Source organism: Myotis lucifugus, unplaced genomic scaffold (assembly GCF_000147115.1).
Source record: "Myotis lucifugus unplaced genomic scaffold, Myoluc2.0 scaffold_63, whole genome shotgun sequence".
NCBI classification, from domain to species: Eukaryota; Metazoa; Chordata; class Mammalia; order Chiroptera; family Vespertilionidae; genus Myotis; species Myotis lucifugus.
In genome coordinates, this window is record NW_005871111.1 from 5,987,932 (window position 1) to 6,001,267 (window position 13,336).

Genomic DNA, 13,336 nt, shown 5'->3' on the forward strand with positions numbered 1-13,336 from the left:
TGTCTGCTTAAAATGGGTTTTGAACAAATGGGGAGAGTGGGAAGGTGAGAAAGAAAAAACACAGGGTGCAACATAAATGAGCTGGGCAGGTTCAGGTGCTCCATTCAACCTTACAATTCAGCGTCTCTGCCTAAATGTCCCCTGTGCTGAATGGCAGCCAGAGGAAAAATCGGCAGCCTTCAGTTACTTAAGGTCCTGTCCCAGGAAGTATGCGTGAGGAGCGCTGTCCCAGCCTATGTTCTCAGCGAACACTCTCAGTTTCAGGGGCGCCCTCGGGATAAAGGGGCCATTATTTCAGAAGAGTCCGCTTAAATGCCGATGAGCACCCAGAACATGGAATCTGGGAGTCCAGCCTCACCCGGGGCGCTGTTTCCCGACTCCTGCTGGGATCTGGGAAGGTGGGGGAAAAAGACGGACTGTGCGACCTCTCAGGCCCTTGGGTTTCTTATCTACAAACATGGGATTTCTACGACGGCAAGTACTTCGCTGCAGAGAAGGTGGCTCTGCCTGCAAATGAGCAAAACTGCATCGGAGAGCAATCCGCTCAGGCACTGAGTAGCGGCCCCCTAGCTCAGTACCATCTACACTAATAAAAGGGTAATATGCTAATTAGACCGGGAGACCGGGTGTCCTTCCAGACAAAGCCATGGTGGCAGGGCCGAGGCAGAGGCGGTTAGGGGCGAGCAGGCTGGCGGGGGAGGGGGGCAGTTAGGGGCGAGCAGGCCGGCGGGGGGGCAGTTGGGGGCGAGCAGGCTGGCAGGGGGGACAGTGGGGGCGAGCAGGCAGGCAGGCAGGTGAGTGGTTAGGAGCCAGCGGTCCCAGATTGCGAGAGGGATGTCTGACTGCCGGACATCGGGCCAAAACTGGCAGTCGGACATCCATCCCCCAAGGGGTCCCCGAATGGAGAGGGTGCAGGCTGGGCTGAGGGAACCCCCTTCCGTGCACGAATTTTGTGCACCAGGCCACTAGTTAATAATAATGTCCACGGGGCCAGTTTCTCTTTGTACATCACCATCTCTTCCCTTTTGAAGCTCTTCCACTTCTATTATCACTCCTCAGAATCACCCTGTAATTAAATTACCTTGTACAGCCAGTGCATGAGAAAACAGAGGCAGAAGGGAATCGGACGCCTTGCCCAGGCCCCTCCGCACTGGGAAAGAACGCCAGTTCCCCACTTCCAGACAGGCTTTCCCCACTCCGCCTCACACTCTCTGATCTCTTCCGCCTTGGCCGGGCTCCAGGGTTTGGGGGAGGAACTTTCACGGGAGCCAGGACTCCGCAGAGGTGACCCAGTGATAACAACTGCCCTCACAACAGTTGTTTCCACTTGTGTTTGAGCTTAGGGTGGGCCCCTCCGCTTGGTCAGGGCCTGGGTGATTAAAGTGCTGTATCACGGCCAAGGGCAATACACGCAGAACCGAACCCCTGAGGATCGGAGCAGCCTGGGTGGCTTCCCTGAGGGAAGTCCTGGGAAAGCAAAAGCAAAACGTAGCACCGTTTGCAACTGCACAGGCCCAAAGCCGCACACTGCAAGGTCAGGCTGAGTGTGCGCTGTGCTGACTGCGACAAGAACTGGTCTGTTTTCTGGTCTGAGTTTCCTTCCTTCTCCCTGCAAAGCCTCCAGCTCAGTCAGGCAACACCCATTATTGGCCACTACTATTTAGTCTAGCCCTATTTTTGGAGCTAGATCGGGGTGTTAGCCTTTTATTATTTTCTTTTTAAAAAATAACAATAGGAATATGCTGAAAAAAAATTCAAACTATATTGCATGTGTCTAGAATAGAAGCTCTTCCCTTCTGGTTCCACTCCAAGGGGGTAACTACTGTCCATAGTCTTTTTCCTTCCTCCCACCCCTTCTTTTGGCCGTCGCACACACATACATCATACATGTGTATGTGGCTTTTTAAAATAAACATTATCATATTTACATATAGTTCTGCAAATTTCATTTTTCACCCAACAATAAATATATCATGAGCAACCAGCTTTGCTCTTACAGGGGGTTGGCGCATTTTTCTAATTTTACATTTTTATCTTGAGACATTTAACATTTATAGAATAAAACACACAAAGGGAATATAATTATGTAGGATTCATTTTAAAAATTAGTTAATTCCTGCAACTTCTCTCTTTCCCCCCAATCATCCTGGGAGTCATTGCCAGACCAACCTCAGACCATGCAGGGAGGGGAGGAGCAAGACCACACAAGTGATATCTGCCTGTTGCAGGACTTTCCAAGAGGTGGTTCAGGCCGGCTGGGTGCTGAGACACCAGGAGTACCTGGAAGCTGAGCCTGCAGAGCTGCAAGGCTCCTCCCCCAGCGCCCACTCCCCTGGGAGGATCTGTTCTGGACAGTGGCAGGTGATAAGGGGGAGAGGCAAGTTCAGTGGAAGTACAATGCTTTGCAACTGTTTCCCCTTCTGGAAATCCAGGGGCCCACGGTTTGCAAGGGCAGCTGCTTTGTTTAAACATAGGGAACTTGAGTTCCTTTCTCACCAGCACATTCTCTCTGCAGACTCTGCCTGGGCCACCCACACGCGTGTGGCTAACCCTGATAGCTATCCCCTGTCCCAGGAGGAGAGTAAGCTAATCCTGACTCCAGGGCAGAGACCGAGCCCAGGTCTGAGCTGCTATCTGGACCAACCAGATGGTGAGAGGCCGAAAGAATCCAGAGCAGCTACAGAGAACACCACGGAAAAGAGCAGGTCCCTGCCCTTAAGTCCGAGGGAGGGCAAGCTTCCTCTGCGATGTTTACTGAGCACCGTGAAACAGCATTTTGGTTGTGGCCAGACCCAAGAGGTAGCCAATGTTTTGATTCCCAGCACTTCTCTATGTGCACGACACTCTTCTAGGTGCTTCAGACACACTGACCAATACAGTTCTCCCAGGGGAAGAGCGCCGTTATAGTTCCCCATTACACGGATGGGGAAAGTGAGGCAGTGGAAGCTAAATAATTTACCGAGGTAGTAGCAGATAGAGGGTTTAAATCCAGGGTCTTTGGCTCCAAAGCCCACACACTTAAGCAACAGGTTACATGCCTTCTTATGCTAGTGTGGTTTTTCTCAAGACGCATTACGACTGACTAGGTGTACTGTGCGTGGAAAAACAGTCCCATGGCACATGTATTTTGGAAAGCCCTAGTTCAAACAAAGATAGTGGGCTTCCTCCATGCAAGGCTTCTCAAGGTCTTTTTGCATTAAGATGCACTTACTGCAACAGGCATATGGCTTGTAGCATTTCCCCCAATTATTTGAACACAGATACGTTTTTCTAGAAACAGCTTGTGAGAACAGTGTTCTGCTGGCCACACATTGAGTAAATGTGGGCAAAGGGAGTGGTTAGGAGCAGGGCTTAAGCTTTGGCTCTTGCCATTTAACTCATTTTGTAACTTTGGAAATTGCTTAACCTGAGACTCAATCTCTTCATCTGCAAAATGGGGACAACAATAGTCCCTGTACCTCAAGGAGCTGTTGTGAGAATTAAGTGCACATGTGACGTTCTTAAAATGTGCTTGGCTCTAAGCATTCAATAAATGGGAGATATAATAATGATTATCAAGAATCCTGAACAATTTAAGAACAAAGGAATTATGAGAATTCATTAAAAGAAGCAGAGAATCCCGGTAAATATTAACACTCTGGAGCGATCTTTGCTGACAGTTCCTGTCAGAATAACATGAAAAAGTTGACGAAAAAGAAAATTCTAAAACACCATAAAGTGCATTACCATTCCAAGGGACGGAGAAACAAGGGGAAATATTTTTAAAAGTAGCTCAGACAGAAAGTTTCTTTGGCCAAGAAGGTTTTCTGATTCAGTAACAGAAGCGGCCCGAGGACACCAGAGCCCATTTCCAGATCACCAACCCAGGCTGAGACTTCCTCCCCGAGGGACAGGTCCAGGTGCTGGACCCACCGTGCTCAGGGAAAGGAGGGAGTTGCACACGGGAAAGGAGGGAGGTGCACACGGCTGACTTTTTATGGGGATAGATTCTCATACGTGAACTGAAAATGGCCTGGCATTAACAGGACGCCTTCCTGTTCCCATCTTACGGAGTGACTCACGCATCTGCCGTTTCACTTGCAGCCACTGTGGGAGAACTGTGCAGGAACTGACTCCACAAAAGGCACCCCCTTCCTGCCTGATGCAGCAGCCCCCACCCCTCTTTCCGGTCATGCCTGCCAAACATGTGACAGTTGACAAAAGCAACTCCCCACCCTCCAAAAAACCCCCATAAAACATCAACAACAACACACGTCAAAATGTCAAGCCCTCCTCCCAGCTGCAGGAGAAGGCTGCTGCTCCCTGATGCAGAAGGGGAAGCTGAGGGGACAGCCCAGGGCTCCAGCACCCGGGGCACCTGAGGCAATTTGCTCTCAGTGGGCCAGAGTGGCTCTTAGCGCTGGACCAGCTTCCTGTTGTGCAACTATGTAAATGAACTTGTGCTTGGGCCAGGGCCAGCTGCAGTGTGGCAGGGATGTGTGAGTAATGGAGCCACTGGGGCAGCTTCAGCGAAACTTGCGCAGGCAGCCCACAGGCTCAGACTCCTGACGCCTGCCCCCGGGACAGGGGCCCCTCACGGGGCCACCTTCTCTGCCAGGGAAACGGTCCGTGTGGTAATGGACCGCCAACTTCCTGGCAAGCAGAGCCTGGGGAAGACAGGAGCCAGGAACATCGGGAGATAGGGAATGAGTTGGCGGGTAATTAAAACCTAGGGGACTGGACTCCAGGCTAGACTCAGGATGGTTTCTTTGGGTCCCTTCCAATCAGCCTCAGTTTCTTCATATGTAAGATGGCATGGTCTCATCTCTTTCCCCAAGGCCTTGTCTGTGCAGGCATCAAATGTGTGTGTGTGCTTTCTAATGTCCACGATAACCCTGGAGGGTAAGCAGCTCACTCCCCAGTTTGCAGATGCAAAAACTGAGGCTTGGAGGAGTGAGTTAGCACGGCCAAGGTCTGAACAGGTGCTGGCAAATTATCTACTGAAAATTAAAAATCTTACTTTCAGGGATCCTTCTTTTGTATTGTCAAATGGAATGTGCTTCGGGAATTGTACATGGGTTTCGAAATTAGCTAAAAGCAAAATTTAATTATAATTCTCACATCAAATCATTAGCATAAATAAATCACTAAAATAGTTCCACAGCCAAATATGAATGGTTTCTGTGCTAAGGCAACGCCTTGTTAATTGGTCTGAAGAAAGTTGGTTCTGAAAGACAGAACAGGCCTCTGGGTGGTGGAAAGAGCTTTGGGCTGGTTCTGAAAGACAGAACAGGCCTCTGGGTGGTGGAAAGAGCTTTGGGCCCAGGTTAAGGAGACTTAGGGTCAGTCCAAGCCCAATCGTATCATTGAGCAAGGGGCCCAGATTAGATCCATGTTTGTCACCCATTTCCTTATGAAGACTCTTCTGAATGTACAAGCACTCACTAAACTTTCTGCCCTCCAAAGACAGTTGTTCTTTGGGAACCTCCTGTTACAAAAATACACAATGACAAAATATTAACAGAAATGTTGTTCTCTTTTATTTTATTAACGGCAACATCTCCAAATACTTGAACAAGAGCGCTGACGTTCAAGGCCTTACTTATTCAGGTTACAGTCGATGTGCGGCCCCCAGGAACGTTCTCTCAGCCTTGGCAATACCCCGTCTGCTCCCCTTACCACCCTCTGTCCACACACTTTGAACTTTTCCATTAAATGGCTTCAAGCTCTGATTTTATCATATGCCAATCATTTCTTAAGAAACTACATACCAGGTTTCTATTTTTTGTTTGGAATAATAAAGCCACTTTTCAGTTAGTGATTTTTGTTTTGCACTAAACCACATTCATCATGCAACAGCTGAATAGCCACAGACTAATTGACACATCAGACACAGACCGAACGGTTGTGCTGGGCACACAGAGGTGAATACCACCGGCGTGGTCACTGTCCACACAGCGCTCGCTCTGGTCCACGCCAAGTCTTTCCCATGATCCTGAGCCCTCTCTCTGGTTACCTCCAGCCTCGACCTCCCCTTGGAGCTCTGGCTTCTAATATCCACCCGCCTGCTTAACATCTCCACTTGGCTGTCTCTAAAACATACCTCTGTGCTCACTTCGGCAGCACATATACTAAAATTGGAAGGATACAGAGAAGATTGGCATGGCCCCTGTGCAAGGATGACACGCAAATTCGTGAAATGTTCCATATTTTAAAAAATTAAAATAAAAAATAAAACACACCTCAAACTTAACATGTGTAAACCACCTCCAATTCTTCCCCCCATGTCGGCCAAAATCTTTCCTCCCTTGGCATTCCCCATTTCTAAAATGGCAGCACCACACACCCAAATGCTCAGGCCCCACATACTTGGAGTCATTTTGACTCCTTTCTTCCTCTTAACCCCAGAGGTAGCTCTGCTGGCACCACCTACAAAAACACATCCTGAACCGAGGCTTCTATATAGCAACTCCCTGCTCCCAGCGTGGTCCAGGCCACCCTCATCTCGCTCCTAGACTCCTGCGATGGCCTTTTAGTTGGCCTTTCCCATTTCTCTCCCGCTGCCCTACAGTTTATTTCACAATCAGCAGCTGGAGGGAAGCTTTCTAAATCCAATCTGATCACATTGTTCTTTTTTTCTCAAATCCTTCAGTGGTTTCCCATCATTCCTAGAATTAATTCCAAGTTCTTTACATGGTTTATGAGACCTTAGATCTGGCCTGTGGCCACTACTCCAGTCTTGTCTCCCACTCTCCTAATTCTTGTGGTCTACTAGCTTTCCCATAAATGTACAAGGCCTACTCCCGCCACAGGGCCTTAGCATATGCTGTTCCCCTGCCTGGAATGCTCTTTCCTTAGCTATGTGCATGGGTTACCCTCTTTGTTTTTTCCGTTTTCTGCTCACATCACCTTCCCAGGAAGGCCTTTCACCCTACCTTACCTGTCACTTTGTTTCCTCTAACTTTGCTTCATTTTCTTTTGAACATGGATCACTCCCTGGCATATTCTACGTGTTTTTTGTCTGCCGCTGCCCCAGGAATACCATCTCTTCCATTGTGTTCGGCTTTTCATCAGTTCCAGGCTCAGAAGACCACCTTAATTCCAGTCTCTGCTGGAGAACAGAGCGAGTCCTTACAACCTTCTTTGTATCTACTGACCACCAACGCCTGGCAGCTTTTCCATGCAGGGGCAAGATCGCAATACAACCTAAGTTTACTGGACACCCATTGCGTGCCAGGCCCCACGTGAAGCTCCAGGGATATGGCAGGGAGGCAAGGCCAACCTTCTAGAGGTGATAAAACTTGTTATGGGTGTTGTATGGGCATGTGTGCTCCATGCCAGGTAATCTCAGAGCAGAGGGGCTCTGGCTGGCCCAGGGCACCAGGGCTGGCCTTTTGGAAATGGTGTTCAAGGCCTATGACTTCAAAGGAAGAGCCTGCTTCAGAGTTGTCTACTTGGAAAGTTAGAGATTTACTCCTCATGACCCTCCCATTACTGAGGCAGATGAGCCCCGGGGGTGAGGGAGGGAAGTGTGTTTCCACTCCGGCAGGCTAGAGCAAACCAGAGCTGGGCTCGGACAGACACAGTGAGGCCACATATTCAGAGACCAAAGGACATGCTTAATCTGAGTCTAATGTGGCCGTGAAGGCCCCTGTGAAACCAAACTGCTGTGGGCTTGTCCGTAGTCACAACTCTTTTAAAACCACTTTTCGCCGAACCGGTTTGGCTCAGTGGATAGAGCGTCGGCCTGCGGGACTGGAGGGTCCCAGGTTCGATTCCGGTCAAGGGCATGTACCTTGGTTGCGGGCACATCCCTACTGGGGGGCGTGTAGGAGGCAGCTGATGGATCTCTCTCATCGATGTTTCTAGATATAAAATATATATATATATATATATATAATATATATATTATTGATTTTGGAGAGGGAGAGAGAGAGAGAGAAACATCAACGATGAGAGAGAATCATTGATTGGCTGTCTCCTTCACGCCCCCTACTGGGGGTTGAGCCCACAACTCAGGCATGTGCCCAGGAATCAAACTGTGACCTCCTGGCTCATAGGTCGATGCTCAACCATTGAGCCACTAGGCTGGGCAAAAAAACGTTCATATCTTTTGAACCAATAATCCCAACCCAGGGTATTTATCCTTAGGAAATAATCCAAAGTAAAAGGTATATGTATAGAGATATTCACTGTGGCATATTGATTAAAATATTTAAAATGAAGAAAATAAAAATTTACAACATGTAGAAATGGATAAATTACAGCATGTCAGCCAGATGGAGAATCCTATGCCACTGAAAGTATATGTTATGGAGGTTGTATTGCTATATTAAAATATCTAAGTTATTACATTAAATAAAATAGTTTTACCCATGCTATTCTAAGCTACATAAAAATTATACATGCAAATGGACAGAGTGGTCAGAACATAGAAAGCAAAGTTAATTTGCTAAATAGGACTATAAATATTCTTTTGTTATTATTGTTTTGAGCGAGAAAAACCTATATACAGTGGGGCCTTGACTTACGAGTGTCCCGACGAACGAGTTTTTCGAGATACGAGCCGTCTCTTGGCCGACTTTTTGCTTAGAGCTACGAGCTAAAATTCGGGTTACGAGCCAGCTTCAGATACCCCACCGCTAGATGGCGCAGCGAACGTCACAGTGAATGCCACAACATCAGCCCAGCATCATGTGTCTCACTCCTTCACTTTAAGATTTGACATACGAGTAATTTGAGTTACAAGCTCCGTCACAGAACGAATTAAACTCATAAGTCAAGGCCCCACTGTATATATAAAAGCCTAAGCGACCGTTATGACCAGTTGACCGAACGATCTGTGGACCGGTCACTCTGATGTGCACTGACCACCAGGGGACAGATGCTCAATGCAGGAGCTGCCCTCTGGAGGTCAGTGTACTCCCACAGCCAATCTCCGTGGTCCCTCCCCCCCAGCCAGCTAGGTGGTCGGTGTGCTCCCACAGCCAACCTCCTGCTCCCCCTTCCGGCCGGCCCCAACTGGGACTGGGTGAGATGGTCCTGACCGCCAGTCAGGCCAAGGGACCCCACCCATGCACGAATTCATGCACTGGGGCTCTAGTAAGAATATAACACATAACAAATATAATTAAGTTCTTTCTCACCTACCTAGAGCAAGGGTCTGCAAGTTACAGCCTATGGGCCAAATCCTGTCTGCAGTCATATTATTGGCAAATAAAGTTTTATTGAAACATAGAATGCCCACTTGCTTATGTATTATCCACTTTGCCGGCAGAACTGAGTAGTTGTGACAGAGCCTGTATGGTCCAAACAGCCTATAGTAGTTACCAGCTGGCTCTCAGAGAGAAGTGTGCCAATCTCTGAACTAGAGTCAAGAAAGCTCCTGACTTCACTCAGAAGTCCACCTCATCTATAACCTAATAGTAGTCCATGAATAAATAGGAAATCACCTGTTTTATACTTTCATCCACTAGCTCTTTTTTTTTTCCAAATGATGATTTTCTTGTGATTATTTAAAAATATATGTCTTTTTATTCATTTCAGAAGAGGAAGGGAGAGGGGAGAGAGAGATAGAAACATCAATGATGAGAGCGAATCATTGATCAGCTCCCTCCTGCATGCCCCCTACTAGGGATTAAGCCCGCAACTGGACATGTGCCCTGACCGGGAATCAAATCATGATCTCCTAGTTCATGGGTCTACGCTCTACCACTAAGCCACACCAGCCGGGCCATCCACTAGTTTTTAAAAGAAATTTTTTTTTAAACAAATGACTCCTTCAAATACATCTCCATGTTGTTTATTTCCACTTCAACTGGGGTGTGTAAGTCATGCATTAATCATATAGCTTAGCTAATTTGACCTCAGTACATTTTTATAAAATATACTAGAGGCCCGATGCACAAAAATTCGTGCAAGAATGGGCCTTCCTTCCCCTGGCTGCTGGCACCGCCTTTGCTCCTGTTGGAGCAGCCTTTCTGCCTTCCCACGCTGCCCAGAGGCCCTGCCCCTGGCTGCTCGGCGCCTCTGTATGCAAATTAACCCGCCATTTTTGTTGGGTTAATTTGCATGCTCACTCCTGATTGGCTGGTGGGCGTTGCGAAGGTATAGTCAATTTGCATCTTTCTCTTTTATTAGTGTAGATCAGGGGTGGGCAAACTTTTTGACTCGAGGGCCACAATGGGTTCTTAAACTGGACCGGAGGGCCGGAACAAAAGCATGGATGGAGTGTTTGTGTGAACTAATATAAATTCAAAGTAAACATCATTTCATAATAGGGTACGGTCTTTTTTTTTTTTTAGTTTTATTCATTTGCTGGTGGGCATCGCAAAGGTACAGTCAATTTGCATCTTTCTCTTTTATTAGTGTAGATAGTGGGGAAAGGAGACAGAGAAATACTTCTTAAAGATTAGTTCTGAGAATTAAAAAGCATTTCTTACAATTTACATTTTTTTGGTTTGCTTTTTAAAGCTTCTTTGGCCTTTGGGAAGAATAAACAAATCAGAGTTCCTGGCTATTCTGACTGATTGCACACCTGGACTTTAAGGTCATGATCTTCTTGTATAATGTCATTGACAAGTGTAGCCAACATGAACTTTTCTTTCAAGCTGTTCTTAAAGTTCCTGGAAGAAAGTTCACCATATCCTAAACCAAAGTCCCTACCAAGTTACCTGGCACCTGTTTCCTTTGTTTGCAAAGAGGGACAAAATTTCAGCCTCTGCTTTAGGTCCAAGAGCGCAATCTCAGATTTTGGAGGAGCTGGCCACCAAAGTTACAAATCACTCCTCCATTCCAGCATTCTTAGAGTTTACAACAATTAGAATAGCATTGGAATACATTATTGAGAAAATGTCTGTCGAAGGGCAAACTATAAAATCCATCAAGGAAGCAAAATCTAAGTCAAAAGTCACAAACTGGCAGCTGGTGGGTAGAAGCTGGCCTACAGGCTTGTTTTACTTGGCCCGCAGAGAATTATTTAGACAACAACAACAAATGAAGCCAACATTTAGAAATTGGGCTTTTTCACTTAAAAGTCCAGGTTTCTGGCTTCTTTCCAGAGGCACACTCCCTTGAGGCTGCAGATCCCAGGTGGACCAGCCTCACTCACAGCTCTGCTGTCCTGGCCTGGGTCCTCGAGCATCCGAGTCCGACCCCAGGGTAAGCCATCTTTGGGAAAGTTGTTCCAATGTTTCAGGCAGGTGATGGGACCAATGATAAGTTTAGGTATTAAAAACCTCAAAGTCCTGCCTGACCTGCGTGGCTCAGTGGTTGAGTGTTGACCTATGAACCAGGAGGTCAAGGCTTGATTCCTGGTCAGAGCACATGCCCAGGGTGCAGGCTCAATCCCCAGTGAGGGGCATGCAGGAGGCAGCCGATGGACGATTATCTCTCATCAGTGATGTTTCTATCTCTCTCTCCCTCTCCCTTCCTCTTTAAGTCAAATATATATATGAACTCCCAAATTCCTGAGACTGAATTTCAGTTCTTTTTCCTTCTCCACCTAGAGGCAGCATGAATGAGGGGGAACTCGGCAGAGAGAGTCTCCCATAGCCTTTCAGGAATGCCTTGAAGAAGGGAGTCAACAAAGGGACTCATCCACAGCAACGTGCATGAATACACTGCCACCAAGATATGTGTTATCCTCACGACCCCAGTCTCTGCTATTTCCCCGCCTTCTACAACCACCACATGTTTAATCATTTACATAGATACGTGCTGGGCATCTTCTGAAGACAAGCCACTACTACAATATGTTCACGAAAGAATTCAGGAATTCTCTGATCCCAAGAATTTGACGAACTGAGCTGGGAAGCAAACTCCCACACAGAGCAGAGAGGAGAGACAGCCCCTCACTCTGTGCCAGGCACCGAGCACAGAGCTTCCATCCCCACCATGGCTCTCTGAGGTCAGTGTGACTACTATCTCAATAGAGGAATACAAAGAATGGTCAGTGGGGCCCAAATGATAGGTAGAGTCCAAAGAAGATGAAGAAAACTAGTGCAGAACAGTGTGTTCAAAGTGACACATATTACCTCAAAAAAGAAACAGCAAATTATACCCTCTGATGGGTCTCTGCATCAAAATGCGATTTTCCAGTCTTTGGAACAGACAGTGACTTTTGGTGGTACTAGCACACAGTCATACATTCTTTATTTTAATAATAACTAATGTTTATCTTAATGTTTATTAGGAGACGATAATGACATACTAGACAAATGGTTTTACGGATGGCATTGTTTGAGAAATGGCTAAATTAACAAATGGGTTCATTTGAAATAGATTTAAAGAAAAACAATAAACATGTATTAGATGGCAAGTTGGTACCATAAATATTCTGATGATGGCATGTATAATACTGGTGTTTTACTCATTAGAAGAGTAAAGATACAGGAACAAAAGTCTCTGATTGCTTATTATAAAACTCTCAGTAACACTGGGTTTGCTAACAATAGTGTCTCTGGGTGGAGCGTTATCACCAAGTCACCTTCCTGGAATCTGAAGTAAGGAAGGAGTGGGAAGCTGGGTGAAAACAAAATGCCCTCTAGTATTTTAGGAATTTAAATCTTGGATTCTCAGCATCAAGGTTTAGTACGCATTGTACCTCGTACCCGAAGCAGAAGCAAGGTTCTTCTTGCCATTGTCAGCCCGGGGTAGGCAAAACAACATCACAGCCCAGTTAAATGAAACAAAATGCAACGCATGCTTGTTAGTAAGTAATAAAAACTGCACCTAATTCCATGGCACCAATGTTTCTTGTATTTGCTGCAGATACAGCCTAAAGCAGTGATGGCGAACCTATGACACGCGTGTCAGAGGTGACACACGAACTCATTTTTTTGGTTGATTTTTCTTTGTTAAATGGCATTTAAATATATAAAATAAATATCAAAAATATACATCTTTGTTTTACTATGGTTGCAAATATCAAAAAATTTCTATTATGTGACACGGCACCAGAGTTAAGTTAGGGTTTTTCAAAATGCTGACACGCCGAGCTCAAAAGGTTCGCCATCACTGGCCTAAAGCAACAGAACAGGAGTGAAACCTAGATTAGATAAGGAGGAGGCCCTTTGGAGAGGAGGACCCTTTGCACGGTGGGTGAGGCCCCACGGTAAGCGGACAGTTTAGGTTTACTCGTCTGCCTTTGTGTAAATTTGCTCCTTAACCTTGTCCCACATGCACAAAGAAGCCCTATTTAAATTTGACATATATATATATTTTTTTTGTGATTGTAAATTTTTTTTTACTTATTTTAAAAAATATTATAATAATTATTACAAAGGGTATTACATATGTGTCCTTCCCCCACCCCCCGCCCTTGACAATCCCCTGCCCTCCCTTACTCCCCCAGTGT

The 13,336-nt window shown here is 46.4% G+C and overlaps 1 protein-coding gene and 1 non-coding gene across 7 annotated transcripts in view; one reads left to right on the top strand and one right to left on the bottom strand.

Annotated features, from left to right (window-relative positions):
• The window catches only part of GNG12 (G protein subunit gamma 12), a 117,237-nt gene that overhangs the window by 22,559 nt on the left and 81,342 nt on the right, over positions 1–13,336 (bottom strand). The window lies entirely within an intron of this gene.
• Positions 6,087–6,193, top strand: LOC111826260. Its single transcript, XR_002829544.1, has one exon. It is a non-coding gene; the product is annotated as a U6 spliceosomal RNA (small nuclear RNA).